The 17,831-nt window shown below is 38.9% G+C and overlaps 1 protein-coding gene across 10 annotated transcripts in view; it reads left to right on the top strand.

Moving 5' to 3' along the window:
- AKAP13 (A-kinase anchoring protein 13) overlaps positions 1-17,831 on the top strand; it is a 343,183-nt gene that overhangs the window by 154,573 nt on the left and 170,779 nt on the right. The window lies entirely within an intron of this gene.

Here is a 17,831-nt window from a genome sequence, read left to right as displayed (position 1 = left end):
CTGTGTTATTTTTTGAAGGATCCTTGTAAATTAAGTCAGTATCCCCAAATTCTCAGACATTTTGCCCATGTTAGACTTAATTTAGTTGCATTTTATTTTTTTACCATTTTAAGCTGTTGTGTGAGGGGTTATCTGGAAGGGCCAAGAAGAGATCGCAGAGTGTAATGGTACTTAGTGTTATATAAATAGGGGTTTTTTGTTTGTTTTTCTTTATCTGCCATGCTTATAACTTCCCCAGTCAAGCCAGACAGAAGGTTCTTTGCAGAAAGCTTTCTGATGGGTGCTATAGATACAATGACGGCAGGAGGGGCACACCTCATCTCAGATGAGCTTTGGATACTTGAGCTCTCCTAGGACAGTATTCCAGAGAGTGATATGTTCCATTCCTTTGTACTTCCCATCTGGCCAGTGATTTGATTCCTTCTGCTTGTTTGCCTCATGGCCTTAGGAAGACAGGCCTCTTCCCAGAAGTTGAAACAATTATCTCAGTATAACTATCGTGAAGTTCAAGTGCAGTTTCTCTAAATTCAGTCTTAGAGCTCAGAGGTTTTGCTGGGAAGCAGAGTTGGTTAAGGATTGCCATCCAAATGGGGAAATAGTGATTACAACAGCTTCATTATATGCTGGGCAAGGATGTCACAAGACTATTCTTACAGCACAGCTTTAAGGAAACTAGAGTGTGTTTGTTCTTGGAGTATAGTTTTTGGCTTGCTTTATAGTGCTACCTCTGTTACATGTTGGAGAGCAACTTAGCTCCTTCTGAAGGGGAATGGGTAAGGGAAAGCCAACTTGAGAAGTCTTGGAATAGAGGACTGTAGTAGGAGAGTAGAAGCACCTTGCTGCAGATCTAGCTCTGAACTTAGATTCTTCTGGCTGTTATTGTTCTGCAACCTAGAAAAAAATGCTGAGTTATAATTAACAACTTTAAAAAAGATCGGGTGGTGATTTTCCTAAATCCTTCATTCTTACTGTGATATCAGTAGACTTTGCTAGAATTTCAACCATGAAATCAGGAAAGATCATCTTTAACAGATGAGGAAACTGAGTGGGTTAGAATGACAAGGTGGCAGGGCCAGAAACAGAAGCCACATCTCCTAACAGGCTGTCCAGAGCACCTTCCACCCCTAGGAGTCAAAGAACCCAAGAGTAGACTTCATGGGATCTGCATCCTTTGAAATTACAGGTAAAAGTTTATGCACGTGTGTTTCTGAATAAAGAGTTTGTTTTGTGAAATTCACAAAGAGATTTGTGGAAAGTTAAGAGTTGCTCTACTATATGCTGATATCTTTCTAGTAGTTCACTAAAATCTTTAGACTTGGGTGTTCTTACCCCTTCCCCCTTTCAAATTGAAAATTTTCATATAGGCCTGTCTCTTATCCTCTCTTTTCAGTTAATATGAAATTGAAGTATATACACTTTACATTTATTAATAGAAGTATATAGACTTTACATTTATTCCAGCCCTAACTGAAGTATCAAGTTTATTTTACTCCTTTTATACCTCTCCCAAAATAAATCTGTTGTTTTAATTCTTTGCTGCTTACTCTGGTTTTTTTGAGGGGGGGAAAGAGAGGTCATTGTGCTTATTAGGGTCCAAGTTATTTTTGTGTTTGTGTGCCTAAGGCTTATTTAGATAGTCCATTTTGATAAACTGAGTCATTTCTATGTGAAAATTGATTCTCCTGTGCTTAGAAGAAGAAGCTTTCTCTAAATAAGACTCATGTCTTTAGGGAACTCTATTTAGGACATTTTTGGCAGTTCCCCTTTTCTATAACCCGAAACTGTTAACTTTCACTTCATTCAGTGACAGGGAAGAGAGAGATTTTGTTGACTTATAGCTCTTTTGCTTTAGCTTGTATTTTGATTTACATTATGAATATGGATGCATTTGTGATCTGAAAATTCACCTTAAACACAAATGTTACGAGTTTTGCCTGAGAAATCTTAGTCCTGGAAGAGTACCCAGAACACCTACACCTACTTCTGCTCTTACGTAGATGCACAGTCATCTCCCACATTTTGAAGAGGAGTTGGTTGAACACCCTGCCCAAGGTCCCTTAATTAGCGATGGGCAGAGTAGGGAGAGAACCCGAGTCTTCAGGCTCTTAGTTTAGGATGCTAGGAAGTGATGATATTAGATGAGTTTTGCATTGGAGCCATCTAACAAGAGAATGTTAGAGCCAGATGCTGCCTGATATCTCGCTCACATATGACAAATAAGAAACCTTAGGACCTGGGTCACTCATTAGAGCTGAGGTTGAGAGGCAGTTCCTGGTAATGGCAAAGTGTGCAAACTTTGGAGTCAAGCATAAGCTTGCATTTCAGCTCTGCCATTTTTAGCTGTATTACTTTGGTCACGTTGGGTAACTTTCCTGTCTAAGCTTCAATGTCTTCATCTGATTTTTTTTTAAAAAGGATAATAATGTCTACTTCCTAGAATGATAACTAAGGGCTGGGTGTGTACAATGTAAAAAAATCAGGGTTTATTTGTCACGTGGTTATTTCCTGGAGCAAATGTAGGGGTTATAAATATTGCAGCTTGAAGAAAGATGGTATAGTATGGTGGAATTGCTTAGGGACGAAAAACTTAATTAAAATCTAAGTTTCCTCACTTAGTAGAATGTGTGACTCACAAAAAGTCACCTACCCACTCTGAGTCTCATGTTTCTCATTCCTTATGGATAGTATATCTAGTCTGTTGACATCATCAGGTCGTTAGAACCAAGTGAGATTTATGCAGATACCTTGTTAAACTCTAAGGGGCTCTATGTGAAAGTTTCCTATGTAGTCATAAAATCAGTGAAATGATAGTTCACTGGTCAGTGAAACTCATATTCCCATTGATTGATCTGGTTACACTTTATTTATTTATTTATTTATTTATTTATTTATTTTTATTTATTTTTTTTTGAGGTACGCAGGCCTCTCACTGTTGTGGCCTCTCCCGTTGCAGAGCACAGGCTCTGGACGCGCAGGCTCAGCGGCCATGGCTCACAGGCCCAGCCGCTCCGCGGCATGTGGAATCTTCCCGAACCGGGGCACGAACCCGTGTCCCCTGCATCAGCAGGCGGACTCTCAACCACTGTGCCACCAGGAAAGCCCTGGTTACACTATCTTTTTTTGTAATGTTTATTGTAGTTCTCAGTGAATTACAGTTAGTAGAAAGGTTGGGAGAATTGTAGTGAGGCAGGCTAGTTTTGACTCCATGGTCTGCCTCTTATGGAGCGATGTGATCTTGGGTGATCCACTTCACCTCCTCAGTGCCTTGTTTGTAACATGGGAAGAATAAGAGGACTATCTTCAGGGGGTTGCTTTGAGAAATGAACAAAAGAATGCATAACATATCAGTGAGAGAGGGGCATAAAACAGTGACTGACATAAATGTTATCTATTATTGCTCTTAATTTTCCTTTCCTTCTAGGCCTGTATCAATTTTTCATACATTAAGAAAGTATGGACACAGTCTTGAAGTATTTTCAGGCAGCATTTGGACATCCCTATTTAATAAGAGTTTGCAATTATTCCCTTGTGTAATAGATAACACTTTAAAAAATTAGTTTGGCTCTCTGATATATGCTGTGATGTTGATGGAACTAGGAACTCTAGATTGGTAAGGAATCATTTACAATGCTGTTACTCTTACAGGAAGAGTATATCTTTGAAGAATTTCAACTCTCTAGTGTTGACATAAAAGTGCGAAAATATTTTATTTGCCCTAAGAGTGAGTTTAAAAGTATTTGTCCTCGGGCTTCCCTGGTGGCGCAGTGGTTGAGAATCTGCCTGCTAATGCAGGGGACACAGGTTCGAGCCCTGGTCTGGGAAGATCCCACATGCCGCGGAGCAAGTGGGCCCATGAACAACAATTACTGAGCCTGCGCGTCTGGAGCCTGTGATCCTCAACAAGAGAGGCTGCGATAGGGAGAGGCCCACGCACCGCGATGAAGAGTGGCCCCCTCTTGCCACAACTAGAGAAAGCCCTCGCACAGAAACGAAGACCCAACACAGCCAAAAATAAATAAATAAATAATTCACGACATGTCAATATTTAATTAAGAAAAAAGTATTTGTCCTCATACTTCATCTCATTTTCAGTATCAGTTCAACAAATCTTTATTTGTTGAATGCCTACAATGCACTAGAAGTCATGGTTGGTACATTACACATAATGTTTCATTTTAACCTTATTACAACCTTTTGAAATATGTATTATCTGTTTTACAGATGAAATATGGAGGCTCAGAGAATTGAAGTAACTAGCCAAGGCTTTATAGAAATGGTAGAGCTACTAGTACACACACATCTGTGGAATTCCAAGACCCATATTCTTCCGTCTACAAAAATTTGACAGAAGGAAAGAGACTTGGGAAAAGGCCCCTGGGATACTGGATGAACAGCACTTCATTAGGAAAGGGTAATAGGCTTTCCATTTAGTCCTAGCCTCTACTTTCCTGAGGAGAACAAGACCCTCACTAAAATCTTTACATTTGTATTACCCATCATACGGTTTTAAAACTAATTTTGGTTACCCTTAGGCTGTCTTTTTACATTTTGATTCTCCTGACAGCCTAATGAGAGGGTCGGTGGCATTATCCCTGTTTTATAATCAGGGAAACTGAGGCCAGAGAGGTAAAGTGAGTTGCCCAACATCACAAGGCTACAAACCAGGCTCAGGCTCAGAGTCCAGTGAACGATCTGCTTAGGTTGAGATGACCCATGTGCATATGCAGAGCACAGACCCAGCCTGGCGAACACTAGGCTCTCAGTCAGTGGTTTATTATTGTAGCATGCAGTATTGGCCCCTCTCAATCTGTGTCTGTAGTTCCCAAGTCCTTCTTTTGACACATTTGCACTTGAAACCTGGGTCAGGGTCAGGTGGTAGAGTAGCTAGTACTCAAGTGTACATATTTCACAATGGAACCGAGTCCTGTTGAGCAAGATGTTCTGTTGACATAGTGGCTGCCTTTTTAGGGTTCTCTTCAGGTACTAGACAGGTGAGTCCTCAGTAGCCCAATCTGGTGTAAAACAAGTTTGGAGCCTTTGCTTTTGCTTAGGAGGGGAAAGGATGAAACAAATGTACAAACTTAATCTTCAGAATAATGGCCAGAGAGCAAAAATTCTTTCTTTCTTTCTTTCTTTTTTTTTTTTTTTACTTTATATTTCTCCGGCCTAAGTCCTACCCATCTATTCATCCATTTATCCATTCACTCATCCTCCTTTCTCATTGTAAGATCTGGATCTTTGTGTTTTGGTAAAGATAAGGTGGTAGGACTAAGTGGAAACTAGGAAGAGGAGGAAGGGCAGTAACAGTTACTGAATGTGGATTACCTGCTGCATTGGTGCTTTACATGTGTTCTTATTTAAAACCTTTCCAGAAACGTCTAAGACATAGTTAATAACAGTCAGTACTTTTCTACAGATGAGAAAATAGACCCAGAGAGGCTAGATTGCCCAAGGCCATATAGTTAGTAAGTTGCCATTATTCACAAGCCTGTCGTTTTTTTTTTTTTTCCCCGGTACGCGGGCCTCTCACTGCTGCGGCCTCTCCCGTCGCAGAGCACAGGCTCCAGACGCGCAGGCCCAGCGGCCACGGCTCACGGGCCCAGCCGCTCCGCGGCACACGGGATCCTCCTGGACCGGGGCAAGAACCCGCACCCCCTGCATTGGCAGGCAGACCCTCAACCACTGCGCCACCAGGGAAGCCCCGTTTGGTTGTTTTTAAGCTCTTTTAATAGAATTTTGTGAGGAGGCATGTTTGGTAACATTGTCAGACTTATAACCAAACTAATTTAATTACAGTGATTCATAGATCTGACTTTGAGTGACTTTTTTCCCCCCTTTTTTTGGTAAATTTCTCACTGAAGCATTTTAAGAATTTTGACATTTCATAGTTTTTTTAAAGCATTCAACTACTAATCTCAGGATTGCCCTATCTGGCAACCTGCTGGAAAATTGCAAAATGTACTTTCTGAGAATAATGTTTGTATGTATTTAACAATTACGCTAGTTACCATTTATTGTATTTGCGTTAGGCATTTTGTGCAAATTCTCACGTTTTCTCCTCTCCCAGACCCTTTGGGGGTGGGCATATTATCTTCAGATCACAAGGTGATCACCATAGCTGGTTAGTTACGGAGCAGTAATTTGAACCAGGTTGCAAATCCAAAACCCATGGCCTTTTACACTGTCTTGGGCTTTCTAAGAAGATGCGTGGGTATTGGAAGTTGGTTGGAATAACAAAGCCATTTCATGTCTTGTGGTTCCTACCGTACACTTCTTTTTTCTCCCTGCTGTATGCGCGCAAATGGCCCCAGCCTATGTTTGTTCTTGGTGTAACATTTAGGCCTCAGAGGTTTTCTTCAGAGTTATGAAGTTACACAGCTTAACCTGTGGTAACAAATTCTCTATGGCAACAGCATGTGATTTTTGAAAGTATTTCTGACTTCACTACAGACCCAGGTGGAAGTAAACGTGAACCTGGAGTTCACGTTGATAGGTTGATAGGTGTATGTGAGAAAAATGAAGGATCAGTTGGCACCTTCTACCCTCTAAAAAATACAAACCTTTAGTATATTACACATTATTTGATCAATTTTGAAATTTCCTTCAAGGCATACCAATAGAAAGAATGACTTGAAATTTTTACCTGCATTTATTATTAACAAAAATAAAAATGATTTTTAAGCAAGGAAAAAAATAAGGGTTGTTGAGTAAACATTTTGGCTAAAATCAATATGTGACCAAAGCTGAATATCACCAGTGTAGAATGAAGTTGTGTCGTACAGGAATAAATATGGAATAGTATAAAATGTAATTCTGTATGTTTATTAAGATTTAATAGTCTTATTTTAAAAGTTTATAGTGGAAGAACAATAATTTCTCAGCATTACCAGCTTCTAGATTGCTCTCGATTCATTAACAGCACACTCACTTTCTGCTGGAGCATTAAGTACCTCTGAGCAGGTGGGTGATAGAGATTATAATTCAGGGGAGTTTTTCCAGAACTTTTTTTTTTCAGAATTTTCCAGAATTTTGTACTTAGGATTCTTGATTTATTGAATCTCAAAGGTACTTGAGCTGCTGAACTTGTTTAACACTGTAAAACAATCATTTTGACAAGGTTTTGTTCAAATGTTTAGTGTCCATATACACTTATAACTACATACTATGCCATTTTATATAAAGAACTTGAGCATCCACAGATTTAGGTATACGTGGGGGGTCTTGGAACAAATCCCCTGCGGATACTGAGGCACGGCTGTATATTGTTATATCCTTGAAGTATTTGGTTAGCAAAACCAAAACATATTTGAGGTACCTCATTTTTTTCTAATACATTTCTTCATACATTTATATCTGGATTGAGGATGATTTGTCTTAGTTGTTATACATGGTTTTGGCCATTTCTCCTTGTAAATTTGGAGGTGGCAGTGTTGACATTCTGCTTTTAATTTTTTTTTTTTAAGATATGACTAATTTACAAATAGAATTTTCCCTTGAAGGACACTTGGCTTAAATGGAAAGAGATATGTACAACTTAAAACATTTATTCTAGTGAATGTTTATTTAATGTTATGAATGAGTTAACAAAAAGTTAATCAGAATTAGGATTTTTTTAATATAATATAATATCTGTAATTCTGTAATTCTTCTGTCATTTAAATTGTTATAAACAGTTGTGGCTCAGAAAAGGTAAATGATCTTTGTAAAGTTATCTAGCCATTGCACTGTCTTAATTATATTAACTGTCAAGCTATTTCTCTGTTAATTTAATCATTTGAAATACTCTTGTATTGTGCATAGCATTAACAATTTTCACAAACACTAATTATTGTAGTGTTTTACTCTTATAGTAAATACACATTTATGCTTTAAGTGGTCATTAGAATTTTTGCGTCAAAAGCAGATGAGGAGATGTGCACTTTAAATTATGTACTTGATCGTTGATCACATACATGTTTGGTAGACATTCAATTGTTTGGCCTTAAAAATGGCAAAGCTGGACTTCCCTGGTGGTCCAGTGGTTAAGAATCCACCTTCCAGTGCAGGGGACGCGGGTTCAGTCCCTGGTTGGGGAACTAAGGTCCCACATGCCGGGCATCTAAGCCCACGCACCACAACTAGAGAGTCCACACAGCCAAAAATAAAAATTCAAAAAAAATGGCAGAGCTGAACTTTAGTGCATCCCTATTGCTTGTCATCTGTGAGCCTTAGTTTCCTCATCTGTAAAATGGGAAATGATAGCATGAACCTCATAGGTCTGTTAGGATTAAATGAGAACATGCTTATAAAGTTGTTAGGAGCTTTAGCATGTCCCTTTATTTGGAGAGCTAGGAATGAAGAGTCATTGGAAAGTCACTTAGCTTTACATGAATATGACATCTCTTTGCACCACCATCTAGTTTCTGATGTATTTTTTCCTGGTCAAACTCACCCATATAGTCACAATTTATTGAGCACTTTGGGAGAGCCAAACGTTATGCTGGTAACACTTTACATTCGAGGTCATTTGACCTCACAGCAAACCTAGTCACTCCCACTTTACAGATGAGGAAATTGAGCTGCAGAGAAATTTGGGTAAGTAGTCCAAGATCCCACAGGGTTAACGTCACAGTAAGGAGTCAAACCAAGTCTGTCCAACTTTCCAGCTTGTGTTCTAACCATTGCCTTATAAAACTTTTGTTATAAATTATTTAACAGCATAGAATTTGTACCAAATTGCTGATGCACAGTAGTTTGTTCAAATTATGTGTTCTTTTTCCTTTGCGCTCTTCCCATTCTAGCTGTTAAGGGCAGAGTGGCAGTACTATGTCAAAAAGGAAGGAGGGAGGACAAAAACAGTATCAGTGCCAAAATTTCTAGTGAATCTGCATGTTTGTGAATGCATAACTAGTCTAGCAGTGAGTTCCCTACTGACGCCTAAGGTAGTAGCCTCCTATTCATTTTGAGGTGGATCAGTGATTCCCCTCCCCCTCCCTCCCCTCCCTCCCCCTCCCTCCCCTCCCTCCCCCTCCCTCCCCCTTTTCTGGCATTTAGCCTCTCCCACTCCATCTCAGTGGAGCTGTGGTTGATTCTGTAGGACTCCTTGAGGTTTGGCACTGTTAGGGTGATGTGGTTTCATCGACGATATTGCTGTAACCCTCAAATAAGGAACTAGATGCTGCAGTTCCTGTCAGAAGTAGACTGAGCAAAACATGCCTGCTGGGTTTCCTCTGCTGTTAAAGCCAGGACCCAAATAGGATGGGCTTGCGATACTCGTGGTGCTTGGGCAGCCATAAGTGAGTATCAGCTTCCAGACTGTTGCATTGTTGACCTTCATTGTTTATTCTCTGCCATTTGATCTGGCTTTTTGCTGTATCTTAGCAAGTATCTTTGAGCTTCCGCCTGAATGACTAGTACTGGAAAAATGTTTTTCTCTGCAGTTGATTTGACAGGGTTTTACATTTACGTTAGCATCATACTGAACTTTCTTCTTGAGTTGCAACGTGCTAGACAAGGTAAGAAGGCAGAGGTTGATTGGTTGTTGACTGTTGCATAACAACCGGAATGCTGGGAAATAAGTTGGAATTCATTCTGAGCTTATTGAATTTTGTTGTACCACATACATAAACCTTGAGGTTTTGGGCCAGCTATGGATACTCAGTTTGGATGATGTAATCCTCTCTCTGAGGAATGGCGTCTTGATTTGTGTTTTTCTACAGTTGAAGATTTGCTGTGGATATTATAAAATTTATAACAGAAAACCCAATATACCTGATTAGCTTCTGATAAATATTATATCAGACTTAGAATTTGCATAATTTGAATATGTGCTCATAGTTTGAAACTGTTAGAGGGTAAGTATTACTGTGGATAGTGTAAAGAGGTACAGAAGTTTTAGAATTAGATCTGGGTACAAGTTCTGGCCTTTTCACTTACTAACTGTGAACTGGGGCAAGCTGTTCCTTAAGCCTAAGTGTCCTCACATGAAAAATGGAAATACACTGACCCCTGCCTCAAATTGGTTGTAAGGATTAAAAGTCAGTAATATACACCTGGTACCATACTAATTGTACTAGTATTGCTGGCTTCATTCTTTGCTTTTTTTCTCCTTTGACTTCCTCCTTCTAATATGTTCTCACCTCATTCAAAATAAAATTCTGGTTCCTACATGATCTGCAAAGCTCCATGAGATCCAAACTCTGTACAACTCTCAGACCTCATTTCATAATATTCTCTTTATTTCCTTTGCTTTCACTGCACAGCTACACTGGCCCCAGCTGCACTGGCCAGCTGGTTGCTACCTCAGGCTCTTTGTACTTGCTGTACCCTTTGCCTGATACATTCTGTCCCAGTAAACTCCACATGCTGGCTCTTTTGTATGATTCAGATCAATTGCCTTATCTCCTGAAAGATTTTCCTGACACCTATCTTCAGAAGCCACTGTCTCCACTCCAGGGAATTTTCTGTGCTAAACACCTTGTTTTATTTTCTTTAAAGCACTTACCTCTAACTGTAATCATACCCCTCTATACTATAAGTTCCATTATGGTAGGAAGCTTGGCTGTCTTATTTATTCATCAATATATTTCTTGTACCTAGGAACATAAAAGATACTGCATGAATGTTTGTTGAATGTTTGAATGAATAAATGAAAAAATACATAACCTAGACTATTCATTTTCTGAAAATATGTTTTTTTTAAATATCTTGAAATATGAACTTAAGAACAGAGAAGACCAAATTCCTGGTAGAATGCATTTGTAATACAGTGGCATACCATCTTTTCAATGGACTTTTGGTAACATTTTATTTAGCAATAGAAAAATATGTATATGAACATTTGAAAACAAGTATTCATACAGAGCTTTTCATATACTGAGAAATAGTGTTTTTGTAATTGCCACATGTGTAACCCAGTTCCCTCCTATTTAATAGGATTTAGATTTTCATTTTAAACTTGTACAGAGTAAGTTAAAATTCTCTATATGTTTATGCTGTAAATATCTTCTAGGGTTTTTTTTATACATATACCATTTTAGAGAATATGTGCTAATATGAAAATGAGTTTGTTAAGATACAGGTGTTCAGTAGGATACTTCTTAGTACCTTTTTTAAGGGTAATCTAAAGAAACATTTAGCTTGTAGCTTTTCTTTTAGCTCATTAATCCGCATAAGTTACTATACTAAATTGCTTAGGAATAGATTGCTTGGAATGAATTTAAAAAATTGTATTTTAACCTTCATTCAGCCCTTAGCTCTGTGAAACCTTGGTTGGTTTACCCGAACTTTGTTCTTCGTCTACACGCAGAACATCAGCCTTATCACTTGGAATATTAAAAATGGTATTTATAATGAAAGAGCTCTGAAAAGCTGGGTACTGCTTTACAGTGTACAGTAGTCCCTCAGTATCCATGGGGGGTTGGTTCCAGGACCTGCCACTGATACCAAAATCCATGGATGCTCAGGTGCCATCATTGGCCATCCATATCTGCAGTTGCGCAGCCTCAAATTCAAGCAGCCGCAGATTGTGTAGTACTATATGTCTTTATTGAAAAATATCCATGTATATGTGGGACCTGTGCAGTTCAAACTTGTGTTGTTCAAGGGTCAACTGTATTATTTTTATTATGTACAGTGATTAGTTTCCTGGTATTTCACATTTGGTTAAAGGAAATCATGTCAGTAAATTGCAGAAGTTCTTGGTGACGTGTCTGTTAAAGTGGATTTTTTAGGTGCTTTTGATTTTCTAAAAATAATAATTATAAACACTGTTTGGGATTGAACTTTTAAAATACTCTTGAATATTATTGAGTTAGTTTTCAGCTTTTCCAGGACAATGTGAAGTATACCTTGGGACAAAAGGAAACTTGTCCAGTGGGTCCGTAGCTGGTACCACATTCCATATTCCAGTCTATGCCATGACTTTCCTTTCTGTTGCCACTTCTCTCCAGGGTCTCTAGATGTTAAGAATGTAAAATATGGTTCCTCACAGTCTGGAGGGATCTCTGTCGTATAACACACTGCTGTTCAAAATGAGGGAGGCCCTGGATCAGGGCTGATCTGCCAACTCTTTGTCACTGGTCCATGATGAGATCAGTATAATGTATAATGAGAGTACTGTATGTGTTTAGAAACTTTTAATAGTAATTTGACAGAGTAATTATATGTCTATTGAATCTATTAAAACTTTGGGCATAAGTTTTTTATCTTGTAAATTTTGTTTTTCTAGTAATTTTTAGAATTTTTACTTCTGTGATGAATTGGAAATTCATAGTTTGAGAAGTTCTCATCTGACACATTTAATCTACTTATTGTATAGTTCTGTAATCAGGGAGAGTAGATCAATGTTTTATGGTTTCTGCAAAAGTAGCAACTTAGAGGAGACCTGAAAAAAAGTCACATCTGTCTGTGACTAGTCTTTATTTTGACTTATTTTACTTATCTAACTGCTTCTAAGTAAGATTAATCCATTTCATCAATTGAATTATGAAAAGTGTTGAATAAGGGCAGTGGGGTTTATAAAAATACACACGATCATTAGAAGCTTATTGGACTTAAGTATGGGTTCTTTTCTTAAATTTTAATGACAGTAACCTGCTATAAAGTCAAATGAACTTCATGCCTGAAGATAAGAGTCCTGCCCAGATTAATGAACAAAAATTCTTTTTCTTTTTCCTGAACTGGAAAAGCTAGTTTACAGAGTGATGACTTGTATTAAAGTTATCAGTTTCTATAAGTAGAACAAATAGCTTATCTATAGAATCATGGAATCTTCACTGTTGGAAGCCTGTTACTCAACTGATTTTAATGGTCACCATTACATTGGAGTTTGGGATTCATATTTAGCTCTTAGTCTTTCTATCATATTGAGTTTCAAGTGCTTGTCAGAAATAAGATTGGAAAAAATGGATGTGCGTTCCTTTCCCTCTATTATGAATAGGTTATTTAAATCGGTAAACATATGGGGTTGCTATTTGATTTTGTTTGTGTGTTTGCTCCATGAGAAAGCTAAAGAAGAAGAAACTAACATTTTAAAGACATATTACCTCTCTTCTAATAGTTGGATATTGGATTTTTCTTCCTGATTTGTTTTCTGTCATCAGTCTGAAGTTACTTCATACAGTTCTGTTTTTCTTCCCAAGTTTCAGACTATTTTGTAAGCATTTCTGTCTCTTTTCCCAACCTAGAATTTAATTTTAGTCAACAGTGATGTTCTCCCTTTCAAAATAATTCCCACGTGCCTGTGTTTCTCACTCTTATTAAGTAACATCAGGCACTTTGTAGGCAAAGGACATACATAAGTAGGTATTAAGCCAATAACTGTCATGGAATAGGCAGAGAATCATAAGTTCTGTGAGAGATCAATCTATCTTTATATAAGGATAAACCCAGTAATATTTAAATAGAAATCTCCATCATTTAGCTGACCTAAAGTCATCTGGGAAGTGAGGGGGCTGAGAAAGAGAGGATGCATTACTGAGTGAGTAGAAATTGATCCATCTGGGTTGCTTCTTAGCTGAAGATCTGTTTGAAGTGCCTGGTGTTGTTCTGGGGATGAATTAAATGTAACTGTATCAGAGTCCAAGCTGAGACTTCTGGGTTGTGGTTTTTTTTGTTTTTAAATATTTATTTATTCTTGGCTGTGTCAGGTCTTAGTTGCAGCACGCAGGATCTTTCATTGCAGTGCGTGGGCTTCTCTCTAGTTGTGGTGCGTTGGCTTCTCTCCAGTTGTGGCATGCGGGCTCAGTAGTTGTGGTATGTGGGCTCGTAGTTACGGCACTTGGGCTCAGTAGTTGCGACATACAGGCTCTCTAGTTGTGGCACGCAGGCTCCACAACACACAGGCTCAGTAGTTGCGGCACACGGGTTCTCTAGCTGTGGCACGTGGGCTCCAGAGTGCATGGCCTCTCTAGTTGTGGCACGCGGGCTCCACAGTGCGCGGACTCAGTAGTTGCAGCTCGCAGGCTCTCTGGTTGTGGGCCGCAGGCTCCAGAGTGCATGGGCTCTGTAGTTGTGGCGTGGGGGCTTAGTTGCCCTGCAGCATGTGGGAACTTAGTTCCCCAACCGGGGATCGAACCTGTGTCCCCTGCATCGGAAGGTGGATTCTTAACCACTGGACCACCAGGGAAGTCCCTGTGTTGTGGTTTATATCTCCATGTTCCCTTGATGCAACTCTCGACAATGCCTGCACTAAGCTGCCTCTGTCTTTGACTTAGGCCAGAAGCAAGAAAGATAACAGGGAGGGAAGAATTGCATTTTTTTTAAACAATTACGTTTACATAACAAAATTATTCATAATGCTGCCACCAGAAGACAGGTTTATTTTATTATCAGATATTACGTCCCACATTGCATGGAATTGCTTAAATAGTTGCAGCTGATATTCTGTTTTGTATTCTGATACTTTTTCACTGTTTCATCCTCTTAATCTATTTCTCTGGTCTTTATAATTATCTTTTAGGCCATCTAAAATATTTTGTTTATCATGAGTATTTAAACCATTTAACATTGAATGTTAATTTTAATCTTAAAAAACCCAGAAATTAACTAATGAATGCTGCAGTGAGCCTCAATTTTTCTTACTGATTTTTATTTCTGTTAAATTATTTATATAGGATAAATTCCAGGGAACTGTATAATTAGGTCAAAGGATATATTAACAACTCTAGTATTCATTGCAGTCTTGCTAGCCTTAGCTATACTTATGTAAATGAATTGGGACCTGTAGGTTACTTTAATGTGGTGTTTTACAACCTTAGCTGCACATTAGAATCACATGGGGATTCTAATTATACGTTAGAATCTCCTGGGAACCTTTAAAAAATATTGATACCTCAGCGCCTCCTCCAGAGATTTTTATTTAGTTCGTGTGAGGTGTGATCTGGACATGAGGATTTTTAAAAGCTCTCCAGGTAATTCTAAAATGCAGTTAAGATTAAGAACTTTGCTTTAGTGGGAAAATTAGACTTAACATTGCATCTGAAAATTAATTCCTGAGAGTTTGTTGAATTAGGTTGGTGGCTTAAATCTGATTAAGTAAGAACAGTCAACAAATAAGTAGCTTGATCACATCAATAAATATTTAGATGTTAATCTAGTATAAACTTGACTAATTTTTACTTACCCTGTGAATGTTGGTATATTAGATATTGATGTAAATATAACTAGTATCATGGTAGGTATTAAAAATTATTTTTCAGGGGGCTTCCCTGGTGGCGCAGTGGCTGAGAGTCCGCCTGCCGATGCAGGGGACACAGGTTCGTGCCCCGGCCCAGGAAGAACCCACATGCCGCGGAGCGGCTGGGCCTGTGAGCCATGGCCGCTGAGCCTGCGCGTCCGGAGCCTGTGCTCCGCAACGGGAGAGGCCACAACAGTGAGAGGCCCGCGTACCGCCAAAAAAAAAAAAAAAAAAAAAAATTATTTTTCAGGATTTGAAAGCAGTGTAATAAGGTGAAGCTAGAAAATAGAGAACTTCGACTGTTAGAGGAGCAAGGTATTCCAAAAGTCATGGAACCATAGAGTAAGAGAGCCCAAGTAGCCCCTCAGAGTGAAAAGGAACAGAGAAGAATGACCACAAAAGCCGTGGACCACAAACTATACCCATGTCCACAATGCACAACAATCTAGAACTTGCATCTCCAAAACTTAATCCTCCAAAGTCCATATGTTAAAAATATTTAGTTTGTTTCATTGGTCTGCATTTTCTAGTGCAAAATAGGCAGCAGAGACGTATATATGTGGAACCTAGAAAAATGGTACAGATGAATCGGTTTGCAGGGCAGAAGTTGAGAGACAGATGTAGAGAACAAACGTATGGACACCAAGTGGGGAAAGCTGCGGGGGGTTGGGGATGGTGGTGTGATGAATTGGGCGATTGGGATTGACATGTATACACTGATGTATATAAAATGGATAATAACCTGCTGTATAAAAAAATAAATTAAATTAAATTAAAAAATTAAAAAAAAAAGGCAGCAGAGGTAGTTTTGTGTGGTGGTTTAGAATATCAGCCCAAATTCTGGCTTAACAGACTGTTAGGCAAGTTATTAAATTTCTCACAGTTTCAGTTTCCTCATCTGCAAATTGGGGTAATAGTATCTTCCCTCACAGGATAGTTAAAAGAATAAATTAGGTGATATGTAAAACACACAGCTCAGTATTTGACACATTGTTAAATAATTAAATTTAGCTGTAAAAGAGAGTGGTTATGTTTGTACCCCTTGCTTGTGGAAGGAAATAGAACCCAATATTTAATGAGTACTTAACTAGGCATATATATAGTAAGGCTGTCTCTATCCATATATCTTTTAATCCTTAAAACAACTCTGTAAGAAAGTTAGTATTATCCCACTTTTTAAAAAGCAGATGGAAAAAACCTCTGGCTCATAGAAGCTAAATAATTTTTCTTAGATCAGATCATGGCATAAATGAGATTCTACGCAGACCTCAATACCCATGCTTTTCCCCTCATATTGCCTGGTGATTTAGCCTCTAGGGAAATCTAAATTAAACATAATTAGATGAATTTGTGGTGATTTCTTATGGTGAGTAGAATATTTTCTCCCATTAGGAAAAGGTAGGTACTGATTGGTGTCAGTTTTATGGAAAATGTGGTAAACAGTTTGGGGGTGTCATTTGTGAAAAAGATTGAAGGGATAAATGCCCAAGTTGATACTGTCCTTCAAGTGAGTAGAATGTGCTCATTTTGAAAATAGCTAGGTAGAATGTGGGCTCTGCGATTTGTCCTACACTTTGCCAGAGTCTCACCAGACACCGGAGAATGACTGTGGTTGATTTGCTCATTCTGTGAGAAACTCAGAAGAGGGCAGACTTTAGAACTTTTCATTGGAGAATGCTTGTGTGTTGAAAAATGTTCTGCCTGGAGTGGACATTCTTTGAATTCGTGAAGAAATGTTTCCCCTAAAGGCCTCTTTGCTCCATCCTGCCTTCAGATGACCCTCAGTGCTTCCTGCTGTGGCACCTGATGAGTTTCTATTAAAGACCAGCCCTTTCCACTGGAAGCAGTGCAGCATTAGGGGTGTGTGTGGGGGGGGAGGGTACAGGCTTTGGGGTCAGTCCAACATGGATCCAGATATGTTACTCCATTACATATTTGAGTACTAAGGTTTACTGACTGCCTCCTGTGTGCCAGGCGTTATTAGATACTTTGTTTCCTGTCCCCTTTAATTACCACTGCAACTTTTAAAGGGACTCTTACTGTCTTTTTACAGATTATGATACATACTCAAAGAGACTACATATCTAGCCCAAATGCTTACTTCTCCTAAGTGGTAAAATTTGTCATTTGAAGCCAGATTTATCAAAGTCTGATGTATGTGTTATATCTTAAGCAAATGAATTAGTATTTCTGAGTATCAGTTTCCCCTCCTCTGAACTAGAAATAGCACTTCTTTGAAAGACTCGAATGAGGATTAAATATATGGGGTATCAGGGTGCCTGTCTCTTAGTAGATACCCAAATATTAGTTTCTTCCCTGCCTGAAGTAAATAGTAATCATAGAATAGTGAAAGAATTACTACCCTATGCCTTTCTTTTAATTGATGTTTTATATTTAACTTTTTGTTGTGAAAAATTTTGAACTCATAGAAAAGGTGTGAGAATAGTACAATGGGACTTCCCTGGTGGCACAGTGGTTAAGAATCTCCCTGCCAATGCAGGGGACACGGGTTCGAGCCCTGGTCCGGCAAGGTCCCACATGCTGCGGAGCAGCTAAGCCCGTGTGCCACAGCTACTGAGCCTGCGCACCTAGAGCCCGTGCTCCACAGCAAGAGAAGCCACCACAATGAGAAGCCCGTGCACCGCAACAAAGAGTAGCCCCCGCTCGCCACAAC

This window comes from Orcinus orca, chromosome 2 (assembly GCF_937001465.1).
Source record: "Orcinus orca chromosome 2, mOrcOrc1.1, whole genome shotgun sequence".
Lineage (NCBI taxonomy): Eukaryota > Metazoa > Chordata > Mammalia > Artiodactyla > Delphinidae > Orcinus > Orcinus orca.
This window is presented reverse-complemented; position numbering and strand designations above follow the sequence as displayed.